Genomic DNA, 23,134 nt, shown 5'->3' on the forward strand with positions numbered 1-23,134 from the left:
CTAAAATTTATAAATTTAAATTTTAAATTTTAAAAATTTAAATGTTAAATTTTATAAATTGAAATATCAAATTTTAAAAATTTAAATACTAAATTTTAAAAATTTAAATATTAAATTTTAAAAATTTAAATACTAAATTTTATAAATTTAAATTTTAAATTTTAAAAATTTAAATGTTAAATTTTATAAATTGAAATATCAAATTTTAAAAATTTAAATACTAAATTTTAAAAATTTAAATTTTAAATTTTAAAAATTTAAATACCAAATTTTTAAAATTTTAATACTAAATTTTAAAAATTAAAATACTAAATTTTATAAATTTAAATTTTAAATTTTATAAATTTAAATTTTAAATTTTAAAAATTTAAATGTTAAATTTTATAAATTTAAATATCAAATTTTAAACATTTAAATACTAAATTTTATAAATTTAAATATTAAATTTTAAAATTTTAAATACTAAATTTTATAAATTTAAATTTTAAATTTTAAAAATTTAAAAATCAAATTTTAAAAATTTAAATATTAAATTTTATAAATTTAAATTTTAAATTTTAAAAATTTAAATTTTAAAAATTTAAATATTAAAAATTTAAAATTTAAATACTAAATTTAAAAAATTTAAAAATTAAATTTTAAAATTTTAAATGTTAAATTTTATAAATTTAAATATCAAATTTTAAACATTTAAATACTAAATTTTATAAATTTAAATATTAAATTTTAAAAATTTAAATGTTAAATTTTATAAATTTAAATATCAAATCTTAAATCTTTAAATACTAAATTTTATAAATTTAAATTTTAAATTTTAAAAATATAAATGTTAAATTTTATAAATTGAAATATCAAATTTTAAAAATTTAAATACTAAATTTTAAAAATATAAATTTTAATACTAAATTTTAAAAATTAAAATACTAAATTTTATAAATTTAAATTATAAATTTTATAAATTTAAATTTAAAATTTTAAAAATTTAAATGTTAAATTTTTTAAATTTAAATATCAAATTTTAAACATTTAAATACTAAATTTTAAAAATTTAAATATTAAATTTTAAAAATTTAAATACTAAATTTTATAAATTTAAATTTTAAATTTTAAAAATTTAAATATCAAATTTTAAAAATTTAAATATTAAATTTTATAAATTTAAATTTTAAATTTTAAAAATTTAAATTTTAAATTTTAAAAATTTAAATTTTAAAAATTTAAATATTAAAAATTTAAAATTTAAATACTAAATTTAAAAAATTTAAAAATTAAATTTTAAAAATTTAAATGTTAAATTTTAAAAATTTAAATATCAAATTTTAAAAATTAAAATATTAAAATTTAAAAAATTTAAATAATAAATTTTAAAAATTTAAATATTAAATTTTAAAAATTTAAATATCAAATTTTTAAAATTTAAATACTAAATTTTAAAAATTTAAATATTAAATTTTAAAAATTTAAATGTTAAATTTTATAAATTTAAATATCAAATTTTAAAAATTTAAATATTAAATTTTAAAAATTTAAATATTAAATTTTAAAAATTTAAATACTAAAATTTATAAATTTAAATTTTAAATTTTAAAAATTTAAATGTTAAATTTTATAAATTGAAATATCAAATTTTAAAAATTTAAATATTAAATTTTAAAAATTTAAATACTAAAATTTATAAATTTAAATTTTAAATTTTAAAAATTTAAATGTTAAATTTTATAAATTGAAATATCAAATTTTAAAAATTTAAATATTAAATTTTAAAAATTTAAATATCAAATTTTGAAAATTTAAATACTAAAATTTATAAATTTAAATTTTAAATTTTAAAAATTTAAATGTTAAATTTTATAAATTGAAATATCAAATTTTAAAAATTTAAATACTAAATTTTATAAATTTAAATTTTAAATTTTAAAAATTTAAATATCAAATTTTAAAAATTTAAATATTAAATTTTATAAATTTAAATTTTAAATTTTAAAAATTTAAATTTTAAATTTTAAAAATTTAAATTTTAAATTTTAAAAATTTAAATTTTAAAAATTTAAATATTAAAAATTTAAAATTTAAATACTAAATTTAAAAAATTTAAAAATTAAATTTTAAAAATTTAAATGTTAAATTTTAAAAATTTAAATATCAAATTTTAAAAATTAAAATATTAAAATTTAAAAAATTTAAATAATAAATTTTAAAAATTTAAATATTAAATTTTAAAAATTTAAATATCAAATTTTTAAAATTTAAATACTAAATTTTAAAAATTTAAATATTAAATTTTAAAAATTTAAATGTTAAATTTTATAAATTTAAATATCAAATTTTAAAAATTTAAATACTAAATTTTAAAAATTTAAATATTAAATTTTAAAAATTTAAATACTAAAATTTATAAATTTAAATTTTAAATTTTAAAAATTTAAATGTTAAATTTTATAAATTGAAATATCAAATTTTAAAAATTTAAATACTAAATTTTAAAAATTTAAATTTTAAATTTAAAAAATTTTGAATACCAAATTTTTAAAATTTTAATACTAAATTTTAAAAATTAAAATACTGAATTTTATAAATTTAAATTTTAAATTTTATAAATTTAAATTTTAAATTTTAAAAATTTAAATGTTAAATTTTATAAATTTAAATATCAAATTTTAAACATTTAAATACTAAATTTTATAAATTTAAATATTAAATTTTAAAATTTTAAATACTAAATTTTATAAATTTAAATTTTAAATTTTAAAAATTTAAATATCAAATTTTAAAAATTTAAATATTAAATTTTATAAATTTAAATTTTAAATTTTAAAAATTTAAATTTTAAAAATTTAAATATTAAAAATTTAAAATTTAAATACTAAATTTAAAAAATTTAAAAATTAAATTTTAAAAATTTAAATGTTAAATTTTATAAATTTAAATATCAAATTTTAAACATTTAAATACTAAATTTTATAAATTTAAATATTAAATTTTAAAATTTTAAATACTAAATTTTATAAATTTAAATTTTAAATTTTAAAAATTTAAATTTTAAATTTTAAAAATTTAAATTTTAAATTTTAAAAATTTAAATTTTAAAAATTTAAATATTAAAAATTTAAAATTTAAATACTAAATTTAAAAAATTTAAATATTAAATTTTAAAAATATAAATGTTAAATTTTAAAAATTTAAATATCAAATTTAAAAAATTTAAATAATAAATTTTAAAAATTTAAATATTAAATTTTAAAAATTTAAATATCAAATTTTTAAAATTTAAATACTAAATTTTAAAAATTTAAATATTAAATTTTAAAAATTTAAATGTTAAATTTTATAAATTTAAATATCAAATTTTAAACATTTAAATACTAAATTTTAAAAATTTAAATTTTAAATTTTAAAAATTTAAATACCAAATTTTTAAAATTTTAATACTAAATTTTAAAAATTAAAATACTAAATTTTATAAATTTAAATTTTAAATTTTAAAAATTTAAATATCAAATTTTAAAAATTTAAATGTTAAATTTCATAAATTTAAATATCAAATTTTAAACATTTAAATACTAAATTTTATAAATTTAAACTTTAAATTTTAAAAATTTAAATATTAAAAATTTAAATTTCAAATACTAAATTTAAATAATTTAAATTCTAAATTTTATAAATTTAAATTATAAAAAGTTAAATACCAAATTTTTCATATTTAAATACTAAATTTTATAAACTTATATTATAAATTTTATAAATTTAAATTTGATATTTTAAAAATTTAACAATCAAATTTTAAAAATTAAAATGCAAATTTTAAGAACTTAAATATCAAAATTTAAATACTCAATTTAAAAAATTTAAATACTAAATTTTAAAAATTTAAACACTAAATTTTATATTAACATTTAAATTTTAAAAATTTAAGTGTTAAATTTTAAAAATATAAATACAAAATTTTTAAAATTTTAATACTAAATTTTAAAAATTTAAATACCAAATTTTATAAATTTAAATACTAAATTTTAAAAATTTAAATTATAAATTTTGAAAATTTAAATAATAAATTTTAAAAATTTAAATATTAAATTTTAAAAATTTAAATGCTAAATTTTATAAATTTAAATTTTAAATTTTAAAAATTTAAATGTTAAATTTTATAAATTGAAATATCAAATTTTAAAAGCTTAAATACTAAATTTTAAAAATTTAAATTTTTAATTTTAAAAATTTAAATACCAAATTTTTAAAATTTTAATACTAAATTTTAAAAATTAAAATACTAAGTTTTATAAATATAAATTTTAAATTTTATAAATTTAAATTTTAAATTTTAAAAATTTAAATTTTAAAAATTTAAATATTAAAAATTTAAAATTTAAATACTAAGTTTAAAAAATTTAAAAATTAAATTTTAAAAATTTAAATGTTAAATTTTATAAATTTAAATATCAAATTTTGAACATTTAAATACTAAATTTTATAAATTTAAATATTAAATTTTAAAAATTTAAATGTTAAATTTTATAAATTGGAATATCAAATTTAAAAAATTTAAATACTAAATTTTAAAAATTTAAATATTAAATTTTAAAAATTTTAATGTTAAATTTTATAAATTTAAATATCAAATTTTAAACATTTAAATACTAAATTTTAAAAATTTAAATTTTAAATTTTAAAAATTTAAATACCAAATTTTTAAAATTTTAATACTAAATTTTAAAAATTAAAATACTAAATTTTATAAATTTAAATTTTAAATTTTAAAAATTTAAATATCAAATTTTAAAAATTTAAATGTTAAATTTTATAAATTTAAATATCAAATTTTAAACATTTAAATTCTAAATTTTAAAAATTTAAACTTTAAAATGTAAAAATTTAAATATTAAAAATTTAAAATTCAAATACTAAATTTAAATAATTTAAATTCTAAATTTTATAAATTTAAATTTTAAAAAGTTAAATACCAAATTTTTAATATTTAAATACTAAATTTTATAAACTTATATTATAAATTTTATAAATTTAAATTAGACATTTTAAAAATTTAACAATCAAATTTTAAAAATTAAAATGCAAATTTTAAGAACTTAAATATCAAAATTTAAATACTCAATTTAAAAAATTTAAATACTAAATTTTAAAAATTTAAACACTAAATTTTATATTAACATTTAAATTTTAAAAATTTAAGTGTTAAATTTTAAAAATATAAATACAAAATTTTTAAAATTTTAATACTAAATTTTAAAAATTTAAATACCAAATTTTATAAATTTAAATACTAAATTTTAAAAATTTAAATTATAAATTTTGAAAATTTAAATAATAAATTTTAAAAATTTAAATATTAAATTTTAAAAATTTAAATGCTAAATTTTATAAATTTAAATTTTAAATTTTAAAAATTTAAATGTAAAATTTTATAAATTGAAATATCAAATTTTAAAAGCTTAAATACTAAATTTTAAAAATTTAAATTTTAAATTTTAAAAATTGAAATACCAAATTTTTAAAATTTTAATACTAAATTTTAAAAATTAAAATACTAAGTTTTATAAATTTAAATTTTAAATTTTATAAATTTAAATTTTAAATTTTAAAAATTTAAATTTTAAAAATTTAAATATTAAAAATTTAAAATTTAAATACCAAATTTAAAAAATTTAAAAATTAAATTTTAAAAATTTAAATGTTAAATTTAAAAAATTTAAATAATAAATTTTAAAAATTTAAATATTAAATTTTAAAAATATAAATATCATATTTTTAAAATTTAAATACTAAATTTTATAAATTTAAATTTTAAATTTTAAAAATTTAAATATCAAATTTTTAAAATTTAATTACTAAATTTTAAAAATTTAAATACAAAATTTTATAAATTTAAATTCTAAATTTTAAAAATTTAAATTTTAAAAAGTTAAATATTAAAAATTTAAAATACCAAATTTTTAATATTTAAATCCTAAATTTTATAAACTTATATTATATATTTTATAAATTTAAATAAGATATTTTAAAAATTTAACAATAAAATTTTAAAAATTAAAATGCCAATTATAAAAATTTAAATATCAAATTTTTTAAATTTAAATACTAAATTTTAAAAATTTAAATATTAAATTTTAAAAATATAAATACTAAATTTTATAAATTTAAATTTTAAAATTTAAAAATTTAAATATCAAATTTTAAAAATTTAAATATTAAATTTTAAAAATTTAAATATTAAATTTTAAAAATTTAAATATTAAATTTTAAAAATTTAAATGTTAACTTTTATAAATTTAAATATCAAATTTTAAACATTTAAATACTAAATTTTATAAATTTAAACTTTAAATTTTAAAAATTTAAATATTAAAAATTTAAAATTCAAATACTAAATTTAAATAATTTAAATTCTAAATTTTATAAATTTAAATTTTAAAAAGTTAAATACCAAATTTTTAATATTTAAATACTAAATTTTATAAACTTATATTATAAATTTTATAAATTTAAATTTGATATTTTAAAAATATAACAATCAAATTTAAAAATTAAAATGCAAATTTTAAGAACTTAAATATCAAAATTTAAATACTCAATTTAAAAAATTTAAATACTAAATTTTAAAAATTTAAACACTAAATTTTACATTAACATTTAAATTTTAAAAATTTAAGTGTTAAATTTTAAAAATATAAATACAAAATTTTTAAAATTTTAATACTAAATTTTAAAAATTTAAATACCAAATTTTATAAATTTAAATACTAAATTTTAAAAATTTAAATTATAAATTTTGAAAATTTAAATAATAAATTTTAAAAATTTAAATATTAAATTTTAAAAATTTAAATGCTAAATTTTATAAATTTAAATTTTAAATTTTAAAAATTTAAATGTTAAATTTTATAAATTGAAATATCAAATTTTAAAAGCTTAAATACTAAATTTTAAAAATTTAAATTTTTAATTTTAAAAATTTAAATACCAAATTTTTAAAATTTTAATACTAAATTTTAAAAATTAAAATACTAAGTTTTATAAATTTAAACTTTAAATTTTATAAATTTAAATTTTAAATTTTTAAAAATTTAAATTTTAAAAATTTAAATATTAAAAATTTAAAATTTAAATACTAAATTTAAAAAATTTAAAAATTAAATTTTAAAAATTTAAATGTTAAATTTTTTAAATTTAAATATCAAATTTTGAACATTTAAATACTAAATTTTATAAATTTAAATATTAAATTTTAAAAATTTAAATGTTAAATTTTATAAATTGAAATATCAAATTTTAAAAATTTAAATACTAAATTTTAAAAATTTAAATTTTAAATTTTAAAAATTTAAATACCAAATTTATAAAATTTTAATACTAAATTTTAAAAATTAAAATACTAAATTTTATAAATTTAAATTTTAAATTTTATAAATTTAAATTTTAAATTTTAAAAATTTAAACGTTAAATTTTAAAAATTTAAATTTTAAAAATTAAAATATTAAAAATTTAAAATTTAAATATTAATTTTAAAAAATTTAAATAATAAATTTTAAAAGTTTAAATATTAAATTTTAAAAATATAAATATCATATTTTTAAAATTTAAATACTACATTTTAAAAATTTAAATATTAAATTTCAAAAATTTAAATAACAAATTTTTAAAATTTAAATACTAAATTTTAAAAATTTAAATATTAAATTTTAAAAATTTAAATGTTAAATTTTATAAATTTAAATATCAAATTTTAAACATTTAAATACTAAATTTTATAAATTTAAATATTAAATTTTAAAAATTTAAATACTAAATTTTATAAATTTAAATTTTAAATTTTAAAAATTTAAATATCAAATTTTTAAAATTTAAATACTAAATTTTAAAAATTTAAATACTAAATTTTATAAATTTAAATTCTAAATTTTAAAAATTTAAATTTTAAAAAGTTAAATATTAAAAATTTAAAATACCAAATTTTTAATATTTAAATCCTAAATTTTATAAACTTATATTATATATTTTATAAATTTAAATAAGATATTTTAAAAAATTAACAATAAAATTTTAAAAATTAAAATGCCAATTATAAAAATTTAAATATCAAATTTTTTAAATTTAAATACTAAATTTTAAAAATTTAAATATTAAATTTTAAAAATTTAAATACTAAATTTTATAAATTTAAATTTTAAAGTTTAAAAATTTAAACGTTAAATTTTAAAAATTTAAATTTTAAAAATTAAAATATTAAAAATTTAAAATTTAAATATTAAATTTAAAAAATTTAAATAATAAATTTTAAAAATATAAATATTAAATTTTAAAAATTTAAATATCAAATTTTTAAAATTTAAATACTAAATTTTAAAAATTTAAATATTAAATTTTAAAAATATAAATGTTAAATTTTAAAAATTTAAATATCAAATTTAAAAAATTTAAATAATAAATTTTAAAAATTTAAATATTAAATTTTAAAATTTTAAATATCAAATTTTTAAAATTTAAATACTAAACTTTAAAAATTTAAATATTAAATTTTTAAAAATTTAAATGTTAAATTTTTTAAATTTAAATATCAAATTTTAAACATTTAAATACTAAATTTTAAAAATTTAAATTTTAAATTTTAAAAATTTAAATACCAAATTTTTAAAATTTTTAATACTAAATTCTAAAAATTAAAATACTAAATTTTATAAATTTAAATTTTAAATTTTAAAAATTTAAATATCAAATTTTAAAAATTTAAATGTTAAATTTTATAAATTTAAATATCAAATTTTAAACATTTAAGTACTAAATTTTATAAATTTAAACTTTAAATTTTAAAAATTTAAATATTAAAAATTTAAAATTCAAATACTAAATTTAAATAATTTAAATTCTAAATTTTATAAATTTAAATTTTAAAAAGTTAAATACCAAATTTTTAATATTTAAATACTAAATTTTATAAACTTATATTATAAATTTTATAAATTTAAATTTGATATTTTAAAAATTTAACAATCAAATTTTAAAAATTAAAATGCAAATTTTAAGAACTTAAATATCAAAATTTAAATACTCAATTTAAAAAATTTAAATACTAAATTTTAAAAATTTAAACACTAAATTTTATATTAACATTTAAATTTTAAAAATTTAAGTGTTAAATTTTAAAAATATAAATACAAAATTTTTAAAATTTTAATACTAAATTTTAAAAATTTAAATACCAAATTTTATAAATTTAAATACTAAATTTTAAAAATTTAAATTATAAATTTTGAAAATTTAAATAATAAATTTTAAAAATTTAAATATTAAATTTTAAAAATTTAAATGTTAAATTTTATAAATTGAAATATCAAATTTTTAAAATTTAAATACTAAATTTTAAAAATTTAAATATTATATTTTAAAAATTTAAATGTTAAATTTTATAAATTTAAATATCAAATCTTAAATCTTTAAATACTAAATTTTAAAAATTTAAATTTTAATACTAAATTTTAAAAATTAAAATACTAAATTTTATAAATTTAAATTTTAAATTTTATAAATTTAAATTTAAAATTTTAAAAATTTAAATGTTAAATTTTATAAATTTAAATATCAAATTTTAAACATTTAAATACTAAATTTTAAAAATTTAAATATTAAATTTTAAAAATTTAAATACTAAATTTTATAAATTTAAATTTTAAATTTTAAAAATTTAAATATCAAATTTTAAAAATTTAAATATTAAATTTTATAAATTTAAATTTTAAATTTTAAAAATTTAAATTTTAAATTTTAAAAATTTAAATTTTAAAAATTTAAATATTAAAAATTTAAAATTTAAATACTAAATTTAAAATATTTAAAAATTAAATTTTAAAAATTTAAATGTTAAATTTTAAAAATTTAAATGTTAAATTTTATAAATTGAAATATCAAATTTTAAAAATTAAAATATTAAAATTTAAAAAATTTAAATAATAAATTTTAAAAATTTAAATATTAAATTTTAAAAAATTAAATATCAAATTTTTAAAATTTAAATACTAAAATTTATAAATTTAAATTTTAAATTTTAAAAATTTAAATGTTAAATTTTATAAATTGAAATATCAAATTTTAAAAATTTAAATACTAAATTTTAAAAATTTAAATATTAAATTTTAAAAATTTAAATACTAAATTTTATAAATTTAAATTTTAAATTTTAAAAATTTAAATGTTAAATTTTATAAATTGAAATATCAAATTTTAAAAATTTAAATACTAAATTTTAAAAATTTAAATTTTAAATTTTAAAAATTTAAATACCAAATTTTTAAAATTTTAATACTAAATTTTAAAAATTAAAATACTAAATTTTATAAATTTAAATTTTAAATTTTATAAATTTAAATTTTAAATTTTAAAAATTTAAATGTTAAATTTTATAAATTTAAATATCAAATTTTAAACATTTAAATACTAAATTTTATAAATTTAAATATTAAATTTTAAAATTTTAAATACTAAATTTTATAAATTTAAATTTTAAATTTTAAAAATTTAAATATCAAATTTTAAAAATTTAAATATTAAATTTTATAAATTTAAATTTTAAATTTTAAAAATTTAAATTTTAAAAATTTAAATATTAAAAATTTAAAATTTAAATACTAAATTTAAAAAATTTAAAAATTAAATTTTAAAAATTTAAATGTTAAATTTTATAAATTTAAATATCAAATTTTAAACATTTAAATACTAAATTTTATAAATTTAAATATTAAATTTTAAAAATTTAAATGTTAAATTTTATAAATTTAAATATCAAATCTTAAATCTTTAAATACTAAATTTTATAAATTTAAATTTTAAATTTTAAAAATATAAATGTTAAATTTTATAAATTGAAATATCAAATTTTAAAAATTTAAATACTAAATTTTAAAAATTTAAATTTTAATACTAAATTTTAAAAATTAAAATACTAAATTTTATAAATTTAAATTTTAAATTTTATAAATTTAAATTTAAAATTTTAAAAATTTAAATGTTAAATTTTATAAATTTAAATATCAAATTTTAAACATTTAAAAACTAAATTTTAAAAATTTAAATATTAAATTTTAAAAATTTAAATACTAAATTTTATAAATTTAAATTTTAAATTTTAAAAATTTAAATATCAAATTTTAAAAATTTAAATATTAAATTTTATAAATTTAAATTTTAAATTTTAAAAATTTAAATTTTAAATTTTAAAAATTTAAATTTTAAAAATTTAAATATTAAAAATTTAAAATTTAAATACTAAATTTAAAAAATTTAAAAATTAAATTTTAAAAATTTAGATGTTAAATTTTAAAAATTTAAATATCAAATTTTAAAAATTAAAATATTAAAATTTAAAAAATTTAAATAATAAATTTTAAAAATTTAAATATTAAATTTTAAAAATTTAAATATCAAATTTTTAAAATTTAAATACTAAATTTTAAAAATTTAAATATTAAATTTTAAAAATTTAAATGTTAAATTTTATAAATTTAAATATCAAATTTTAAAAATTTAAATACTAAATTTTAAAAATTTAAATATTAAATTTTAAAAATTTAAATACTAAAATTTATAAATTTAAATTTTAAATTTTAAAAATTTAAATGTTAAATTTTATAAATTGAAATATCAAATTTTAAAAATTTAAATACTAAATTTTAAAAATTTAAATTTTAAATTTTAAAAATTTAAATTTTAAATTTTAAAAATTTAAATACCAAATTTTTAAAATTTTAATACTAAATTTTAAAAATTTAAATATTAAATTTTAAAAATATAAATGTTAAATTTTAAAAATTTAAATATCAAATTTAAAAAATTTAAATAATAAATTTTAAAAATTTAAATATTAAATTTTAAAAATTTAAATATCAAATTTTTAAAATTTAAATACTAAATTTTAAAAATTTAAATATTAAATTTTAAAAATATAAATGTTAAATTTTAAAAATTTAAATATCAAATTTAAAAAATTTAAATAATAAATTTTAAAAATTTAAATATTAAATTTTAAAAATTTAAATATCAAATTTTTAAAATTTAAATACTAAATTTTAAAAATTTAAATATTAAAGTTTAAAAATATAAATGTTAAATTTTAAAAATTTAAATATCAAATTTAAAAAATTTAAATAATAAATTTTAAAAATTTAAATATTAAATTTTAAAAATTTAAATATCAAATTTTTAAAATTTAAATACTAAATTTTAAAAATTTAAATATTAAATTTTAAAAATTTAAATGTTAAATTTTATAAATTTAAATATCAAATTTTAAACATTTAAAAACTAAATTTTAAAAATTTAAATTTTAAATTTTAAAAATTTAAATACCAAATTTTTAAAATTTTAATACTAAATTTTAAAAATTAAAATACTAAATTTTATAAATTTAAATTTTAAATTTTAAAAATTTAAATATCAAATTTTAAAAATTTAAATGTTAAATTTTATAAATTTAAATATCAAATTTTAAACATTTAAATACTAAATTTTATAAATTTAAACTTTAAATTTTAAAAATTTAAATATTAAAAATTTAAATTTCAAATACTAAATTTAAATAATTTAAATTCTAAATTTTATAAATTTAAATTTTAAAAAGTTAAATACCAAATTTTTCATATTTAAATACTAAATTTTATAAACTTATATTATAAATTTTATAAATTTAAATTTGATATTTTAAAAATTTAACAATCAAATTTTAAAAATTAAAATGCAAATTTTAAGAACTTAAATATCAAAATTTAAATACTCAATTTAAAAAATTTAAATACTAAATTTTAAAAATTTAAACACTAAATTTTATATTAACATTTAAATTTTAAAAATTTAAGTGTTAAATTTTAAAAATATAAATACAAAATTTTTAAAATTTTTATACTAAATTTTAAAAATTTAAATACCAAATTTTATAAATTTAAATACTAAATTTTAAAAATTTAAATTATAAATTTTGAAAATTTAAATAATAAATTTTAAAAATTTAAATATTAAATTTTAAAAATTTAAATGCTAAATTTTATAAATTTAAATTTTAAATTTTAAAAATTTAAATATCAAATTTTTAAAATTTAAATACTAAATTTTAAATATTTAAATATTATATTTTAAAAATTTAAATGTTAAATTTTATAAATTTAAATATCAAATCTTAAATCTTTAAATAATAAATTTTATAAATTTAAATTTTAAATTTTAAAAATATAAATGTTAAATTTTATAAATTGAAATATCAAATTTTAAAAATTTAAATACTAAATTTTAAAAATTTAAATTTTAATACTAAATTTTAAAAATTTAAATTATAAATTTTGAAAATTTAAATAATAAATTTTAAAAATTTAAATATTAAATTTTAAAAATTTAAATGCTAAATTTTATAAATTTAAATTTTAAATTTTAAAAATTTAAATACCAAATTTTTAAAATTTTAATAATAAATTTTAAAAATTAAAATACTAAATTTTATAAATTTAAATTTTAAATTTTATAAATTTAAATTTTAAATTTTATAAATTTAAATTTTAAATTTTATAAATTTAAATTTTAAATTTTAAAAATTTAAATGTTAAATTTTATAAATTTAAATATCAAATTTTAAACATTTAAATACTAAATTTTATAAATTTAAATATTAAATTTTAAAATTTTAAATACTAAATTATATAAATTTAAATTTTAAATTTTAAAAATTTAAATATCAAATTTTAAAAATTTAAATATTAAATTTTATAAATTTAAATTTTAAATTTTATAAATTTAAATTTTAAATTTTATAAATTTAAATTTTAAATTTTAAAAATTTAAATGTTAAATTTTATAAATTTAAATATCAAATTTTAAAAATTTAAATACTAAATTTAAAAAATTTAAAAATTAAATTTTAAAAATTTAAATGTTAAATTTTATAAATTTAAATATCAAATTTTAAACATTTAAATACTAAATTTTATAAATTTAAATATTAAATTTTAAAAATTTAAATGTTAAATTTTATAAATTGAAATATCAAATTTTAAAAATTTAAATACTAAATTTTAAAAATTTTAATATTAAATTTTAAAAATTTAAATATTAAATTTTAAAAATTTAAATATCAAATTTTTAAAATTTAAAAACTAAATTTTAAAAATTTAAATATTAAATATTAAAAATATAAATGTTAAATTTTAAAAATTTAAATATCAAATTTAAAAAATTTAAATAATAAATTTTAAAAATTTAAATATTAAATTTTAAAAATTTAAATGTTAAAATTTATAAATTTAAATATCAAATTTTAAACATTTTAATACTAAATTTTATAAATTTAAATATTACATTTTAAAAATTTAAATACTAAATTTTATAAATTTAAATTCTAAATTTTAAAAATTTAAATTTTAAAAAGTTAAATATTAAAAATTTAAAATACCAAATTTTTAATATTTAAATCCTAAATTTTATAAACTTATATTATATATTTTATAAATTTAAATAAGATATTTTAAAAATTTAACAATAAAATTTTAAAAATTAAAATGCTAATTATAAAAATTTAAATATCAAATTTTTTAAATTTAAATACTAAATTTTAAAAATTTAAATATTAAATTTTAAAAATTTAAATACTAAATTTTATAAATTTAAATTTTAAATTTTAAAAATTTAAATATCAAATTTTAAAAATTTAAATATTAAATTTTAAAAATTTAAATATTAAATTTTAAAAATTTAAATATTAAATTTTAAAAATTTAAATATTAAATTTTAAAAATTTAAATATTAAATTTTAAAAATTTAAATATTAAATTTTAAAAATTTAAATACTAAATTTTATAAATTTAAATATTAAATTTTAAAAATTTAAATACTAAATTTTATAAATTTAAATTCTAAATTTTAAAAATTTAAATTTTAAAAAGTTAAATATTAAAAATTTAAAATACCAAATTTTTAATATTTAAATCCTAAATTTTATAAACTTATATTATATATTTTATAAATTTAAATAAGATATTTTAAAAATTTAACAATAAAATTTTAAAAATTAAAATGCTAATTATAAAAATTTAAATATCAAATTTTTTAAATTTAAATACTAAATTTTAAAAATTTAAATATTAAATTTTAAAAATTTAAATACTAAATTTTATAAATTTAAATTTTAAATTTTAAAAATTTAAATATCAAATTTTAAAAATTTAAATATTAAATTTTAAAAATTTAAATATTAAATTTTAAAAATTTAAATATTAAATTTTAAAAATTTAAATGTTAACTTTTATAAATTTAAATATCAAATTTTAAACATTTAAATACTAAATTTTAAAAATTTAAATATTAAATTTTAAAAATTTAAATACTAAATTTTATAAATTTAAATTCTAAATTTTAAAAATTTAAATTTTAAAAAGTTAAATATTAAAAATTTAAAATACCAAATTTTTAATATTTAAATCCTAAATTTTATAATCTTATATTATATATTTTATAAATTTAAATAAGATATTTTAAAAATTTAACAATAAAATTTTAAAAATTTAAATGCTAATTATAAAAATTTAAATATCAAATTTTTTAAATTTAAATACTAAATTTTAAAAATTTAAATATTAAATTTTAAAAATTTAAATACTAAATTTTATAAATTTAAATTTTAAATTTTAAAAATTTAAATGTTAAATTTTATAAATTGAAATATCAAATTTTAAAAGTTTAAATACTAAATTATAAAAATTTAAATTTTAAATTTTAAAAATTTAAATACCAAATTTTTAAAATTTTAATGCTAAATTTTAAAAATTAAAATACTAAGTTTTATAAATTTAAATTTTAAATTTTAAAAATTTAAATTTTAAATTTTAAAAATTTAAATTTTAAAAATTTAAATATTAAAAACTTAAAATTTAAATACTAAATTTAAAAAATTTAAAAATTAAATTTTAAAAATTTAAATGTTAAATTTTATAAATTTAAATATCAAATTTTGAACATTTAAATACTAAATTTTATAAATTTAAATATTAAATTTTAAAAATTTAAATGTTAAATTTTATAAATTGAAATATCAAATTTTAAAAATTTAAATACTAAATTTTAAAAATTTAAATTTTAAATTTTAAAAATTTAAATACCAAATTTTTAAAATTTTAATACTAAATTTTAAAAATTAAAATACTAAATTTTATAAATTTAAATTTTAAATTTTATAAATTTAAATTTTAAATTTTAAAAATTTAAACGTTAAATTTTAAAAATTTAAATTTTAAAAATTAAAATATTAAAAATTTAAAATTTAAATATTAAATTTAAAAAATTTAAATAATAAATTTTAAAAATTTAAATATTAAATTTTAAAAATTTAAATATCAAATTTTTAAAATTTAAATACTAAATTTTAAAAATTTAAATATTAAATTTTAAAAATATAAATGTTAAATTTTAAAAATTTAAATATCAAATTTAAAAAATTTAAATAATAAATTTTAAAAATTTAAATATTAAATTTTAAAAATTTAAATATCAAATTTTTAAAATTTAAATACTAAATTTTAAAAATTTAAATATTAAATTTTAAAAATTTAAATGTTAAATTTTATAAATTTAAATATCAAATTTTAAACATTTAAAAACTAAATTTTAAAAATTTAAATTTTAAATTTTAAAAATTTAAATACCAAATTTTTAAAATTTTAATACTAAATTTTAAAAATTAAAATACTAAATTTTATAAATTTAAATTTTAAATTTTAAAAATTTAAATATCAAATTTTAAAAATTTTAATGTTAAATTTTATAAATTTAAATATCAAATTTTAAACATTTAAATACTAAATTTTATAAATTTAAACTTTAAATTTTAAAAATTTAAATATTAAAAATTTAAATTTCAAATACTAAATTTAAATAATTTAAATTCTAAATTTTATAAATTTAAATTTTAAAAAGTTAAATACCAAATTTTTCATATTTAAATACTAAATTTTATAAATTTATATTATAAATTTTATAAATTTAAATTTGATATTTTAAAAATTTAACAATCAAATTTTAAAAATTAAAATGCAAATTTTAAGAACTTAAATATCAAAATTTAAATACTCAATTTAAAAAATTTAAATACTAAATTTTAAAAATTTAAACACTAAATTTTATATTAACATTTAAATTTTAAAAATTTAAGTGTTAAATTTTAAAAATATAAATACAAAATTTTTAAAATTTTTATACTAAATTTTAAAAATTTAAATACCAAATTTTATAAATTTAAATACTAAATTTTAAAAATTTAAATTATAAATTTTGAAAATTTAAATAATAAATTTTAAAAATTTAAATATTAAATTTTAAAAATTTAAATGCTAAATTTTATAAATTTAAATTTTAAATTTTAAAAATTTAAATATCAAATTTTTAAAATTTAAATACTAAATTTTAAAAATTTAAATATTATATTTTAAAAATTTAAATGTTAAATTTTATAAATTTAAATATCAAATCTTAAATCTTTAAATAATAAATTTTATAAATTTAAATTTTAAATTTTAAAAATATAAATGTTAAATTTTATAAATTGAAATATCAAATTTTAAAAATTTAAATACTAAATTTTAAAAATTTAAATTTTAATACTAAATTTTAAAAATTTAAATTATAAATTTTGAAAATTTAAATAATAAATTTTAAAAATTTAAATATTAAATTTTAAAAATTTAAATGCTAAATTTTATAAATTTAAATTTTAAATTTTAAAAATTTAAATACCAAATTTTTAAAATTCTAATAATAAATTTTAAAAATTAAAATACTAAATTTTATAAATTTAAATTTTAAATTTTATAAATTTAAATTTTAAATTTTATAAATTTAAATTTTAAATTTTATAAATTTAAATTTTAAATTTTATAAATTTAAATTTTAAATTTTAAAAATTTAAATGTTAAATTTTATAAATTTAAATATCAAATTTTAAACATTTAAATACTAAATTTTATAAATTTAAATATTAAATTTTAAAATTTTAAATACTAAATTATATAAATTTAAATTTTAAATTTTAAAAATTTAAATATCAAATTTTAAAAATTTAAATATTAAATTTTATAAATTTAAATTTTAAATTTTATAAATTTAAATTTTAAATTTTATAAATTTAAATTTTAAATTTTAAAAATTTAAATGTTAAATTTTATAAATTTAAATATCAAATTTTAAAAATTTAAATACTAAATTTAAAAAATTTAAAAATTAAATTTTAAAAATTTAAATGTTAAATTTTATAAATTTAAATATCAAATTTTAAACATTTAAATACTAAATTTTATAAATTTAAATATTAAATTTTAAAAATTTAAATGTTAAATTTTATAAATTGAAATATCAAATTTTAAAAATTTAAATACTAAATTTTAAAAATTTTAATATTAAATTTTAAAAATTTAAATATTAAATTTTAAAAATTTAAATATCAAATTTTTAAAATTTAAAAACTAAATTTTAAAAATTTAAATATTAAATATTAAAAATATAAATGTTAAATTTTAAAAATTTAAATATCAAATTTAAAAAATTTAAATAATAAATTTTAAAAATTTAAATATTAAATTTTAAAAATTTAAATGTTAAAATTTATGAATTTAAATATCAAATTTTAAACATTTTAATACTAAATTTTATAAATTTAAATATTACATTTTAAAAATTTAAATACTAAATTTTATAAATTTAAATTTTAAATTTTAAAAATTTAAATATCAAATTTTAAAAATTTAAATGTTAAATTTTATAAATTTAAATATCAAATTTTAAACATGTAAATACTAAATTTTATAAATTTAAATATTAAATTTTAAAAATTTAAATACTAAATTTTATAAATTTAAATTCTAAATTTTAAAAATTTAAATTTTAAAAAGTTAAATATTAAAAATTTAAAATACCAAATTTTTAATATTTAAATCCTAAATTTTATAAACTTATATTATATATTTTATAAATTTAAATAAGATATTTTAAAAATTTAACAATAAAATTTTAAAAATTAAAATGTTAATTATAAAAATTTAAATATCAAATTTTTTAAATTTAAATACTAAATTTTAAAAATTTAAATATTAAATTTTAAAAATTTAAATACTAAATTTTATAAATTTAAATTTTAAATTTTAAAAATTTAAATATCAAATTTTAAAAATTTAAATATTAAATTTTAAAAATTTAAATATTAAATTTTAAAAATTTAAATATTAAATTTTAAAAATTTAAATGTTAACTTTTATAAATTTAAATATCAAATTTTAAACATTTAAATACTAAATTTTAAAAATTTAAATTTTAAATTTTAAAAATTTAAATGTTAAATTTTATAAATTGAAATATCAAATTTTAAAAGTTTAAATACTAAATTATAAAAATTTAAATTTTAAATTTTAAAAATTTAAATACCAAATTTTTAAAATTTTAATGCCAAATTTTAAAAATTAAAATACTAAGTTTTATAAATTTAAATTTTAAATTTTAAAAATTTAAATTTTAAATTTTAAAAATTTAAATTTTAAAAATTTAAATATTAAAAACTTAAAATTTAAATACTAAATTTAAAAAATTTAAAAATTAAATTTTAAAAATTTAAATGTTAAATTTTATAAATTTAAATATCAAATTTTGAACATTTAAATACTAAATTTTATAAATTTAAATATGAAATTTTAAAAATTTAAATGTTAAATTTTATAAATTTAAATATTAAATTTTAAAAATATAAATATCATATTTTTAAAATTTAAATACTAAATTTTAAAAATTTAAATATTAAATTTTAAAAATTTAAAAATCAAATTTTTAAAATTTAAAAACTAAATTTTAAAAATTTAAATATTAAATTTTAAAAATTTAAATGTTAAATTTTATAAATTTAAATATCAAATTTTAAACATTTAAATACTAAATTTTATAAATTTAAATATTAAATTTTAAAAATTTAAAAACTAAATTTTATAAATTTAAATTTTAAATTTTAAAAATTTAAATATCAAATTTTTAAAATTTAAATACTAAATTTTAAAAATTTAAATACTAAATTTTATAAATTTAAATTCTAAATTTTAAAAATTTAAATTTTAAAAAGTTAAATATTAAAAATTTAAAATACCAAATTTTTAATATTTAAATCCTAAATTTTATAAACTTATATTATATATTTTATAAATTTAAATAAGATATTTTAAAAATTTAACAATAAAATTTTAAAAATTTAAATGCTAATTATAAAAATTTAAATATCAAATTTTTTAAATTTAAATACTAAATTTTAAAAATTTAAATATTAAATTTTAAAAATTTAAATACTAAATTTTATAAATTTAAATTTTAAATTTTAAAAATTTAAATGTTAAATTTTATAAATTGAAATATCAAATTTTAAAAGTTTAAATACTAAATTATAAAAATTTAAATTTTAAATTTTAAAAATTTAAATACCAAATTTTTAAAATTTTAATGCTAAATTTTAAGAATTAAAATACTAAGTTTTATAAATTTAAATTTTAAATTTTAAAAATTTAAATTTTAAATTTTAAAAATTTAAATTTTAAAAATTTAAATATTAAAAACTTAAAATTTAAATACTAAATTTAAAAAATTTAAAAATTAAATTTTAAAAATTTAAATGTTAAATTTTATAAATTTAAATATCAAATTTTGAACATTTAAATACTAAATTTTATAAATTTAAATATTAAATTTTAAAAATTTAAATACTAAATTTTATAAATTTAAATTTTAAATTTTAAAAATTTAAATACTAAATTTTATAAATTTAAATTTTAAATTTTAAAAATTTAAATATCAAATTTTTAAAATTTAAATACTAAATTTTAAAAATTTAAATACTAAATTTTATAAATTTAAATTCTAAATTTTAAAAATTTAAATTTTAAAAAGTTAAATATTAAAAATTTAAAATACCAAATTTTTAATATTTAAATCCTAAATTTTATAAACTTATATTATATATTTTATAAATTTAAATAAGATATTTTAAAAATTTAACAATAAAATTTTAAAAATTTAAATGCTAATTATAAAAATTTAAATATCAAATTTTTTAAATTTAAATACTAACTTTTATAAATTTAACTATTAAATTTTGAAAATTTAAATACTAAATTTTATAAATTTAAATTTTAAATTTTAAAAATTTAAATGTTAAATTTTATAAATTGAAATATCAAATTTTAAAAATTTAAATACTAAATTTTATAAATTTAAATTTTAAATTTTAAAAATTTAAATACCAAATTTTTAAAATTTTAATACTAAACTTTAAAAATTAAAATACTAAATTTTATAAATTCAAATTTTAAATTTTTTAAATTTAAATATTAAATTTTAAAAATTTAAATGTTAACTTTTATAAATTTAAATATCAAATTTTAAACATTTAAATACTAAATTTTATAAATTTAAATATTAAATTTTGAATATTTAAATACTAAATTTTATTAATTTAAATTTTAAATTTTATAAATTTAAATTTTAAATTTTAAAAATTTAAACGTTAAATTTTAAAAATTTAAATTTTAAAAATTAAAATATTAAAAATTTAAAATTTAAATATTAAATTTAAAAAATTTAAATAATAAATTTTAAAAATTTAAATATTAAATTTTAAAAATTTAAATATCAAATTTTTAAAATTTAAAAACTAAATTTTAAAAATTTAAATATTAAATTTTAAAAATATAAATGTTAAATTTTAAAAATTTAAATATCAAATTTAAAAAATTTAAATAATAAATTTTAAAAATTTAAATATTAAATTTTAAAAATTTAAATATCAAATTTTTAAAATTTAAATACTAAATTTTAAAAATTTAAATATTAAATTTTAAAAATATAAATGTTAAATTTTAAAAATTTAAATATCAAATTTAAAAAATTTAAATAATAAATTTTAAAAATTTAAATATTAAATTTTAAAAATTTAAATATCAAATTTTAAACATTTAAATACTAAATTTTAAAAATTTAAATATTAAATTTTAAAAATTTAAATACTAAATTTTATAAATTTAAATACTAAATTTTAAAAATTTAAATTTTAAAAAGTTAAATATTAAAAATTTAAAATACCAAATTTTTAATATTTAAATCCTAAATTTTATAATCTTATATTATATATTTTATAAATTTAAATAAGATATTTTAAAAATTTAACAATAAAATTTTAAAAATTTAAATGCTAATTATAAAAATTTAAATATCAAATTTTTTAAATTTAAATACTAAATTTTAAAAATTTAAATATTAAATTTTAAAAATTTAAATACTAAATTTTATAAATTTAAATTTTAAATTTTAAAAATTTAAATGTTAAATTTTATAAATTGAAATATCAAATTTTAAAAGTTTAAATACTAAATTATAAAAATTTAAATTTTAAATTTTAAAAATTTAAATACCAAATTTTTAAAATTTTAATGCTAAATTTTAAAAATTAAAATACTAAGTTTTATAAATTTAAATTTTAAATTTTAAAAATTTAAATTTTAAATTTTAAAAATTTAAATTTTAAAAATTTAAATATTAAAAACTTAAAATTTAAATACTAAATTTAAAAAATTTAAAAATTAAATTTTAAAAATTTAAATGTTAAATTTTATAAATTTAAATATCAAATTTTGAACATTTAAATACTAAATTTTATAAATTTAAATATTAAATTTTAAAAATTTAAATGTTAAATTTTATAAATTGAAATATCAAATTTTAAAAATTTAAATACTAAATTTTAAAAATTTAAATTTTAAATTTTAAAAATTTAAATACCAAATTTTTAAAATTTTAATACTAAATTTTAAAAATTAAAATACTAAATTTTATAAATTTAAATTTTAAATTTTATAAATTTAAATTTTAAATTTTAAAAATTTAAACGTTAAATTTTAAAAATTTAAATTTTAAAAATTAAAATATCAAAAATTTAAAATTTAAATATTAAATTTAAAAAATATAAATATCATATTTTTAAAATTTAAATACTAAATTTTAAAAATTTAAATATTAAATTTTAAAAATTTAAATATCAAATTTTTAAAATTTAAATACTAAATTTTAAAAATTTAAATATTA

Source organism: Aethina tumida, chromosome 8 (assembly GCF_024364675.1).
Source record: "Aethina tumida isolate Nest 87 chromosome 8, icAetTumi1.1, whole genome shotgun sequence".
Classification (NCBI taxonomy): domain Eukaryota; kingdom Metazoa; phylum Arthropoda; class Insecta; order Coleoptera; family Nitidulidae; genus Aethina; species Aethina tumida.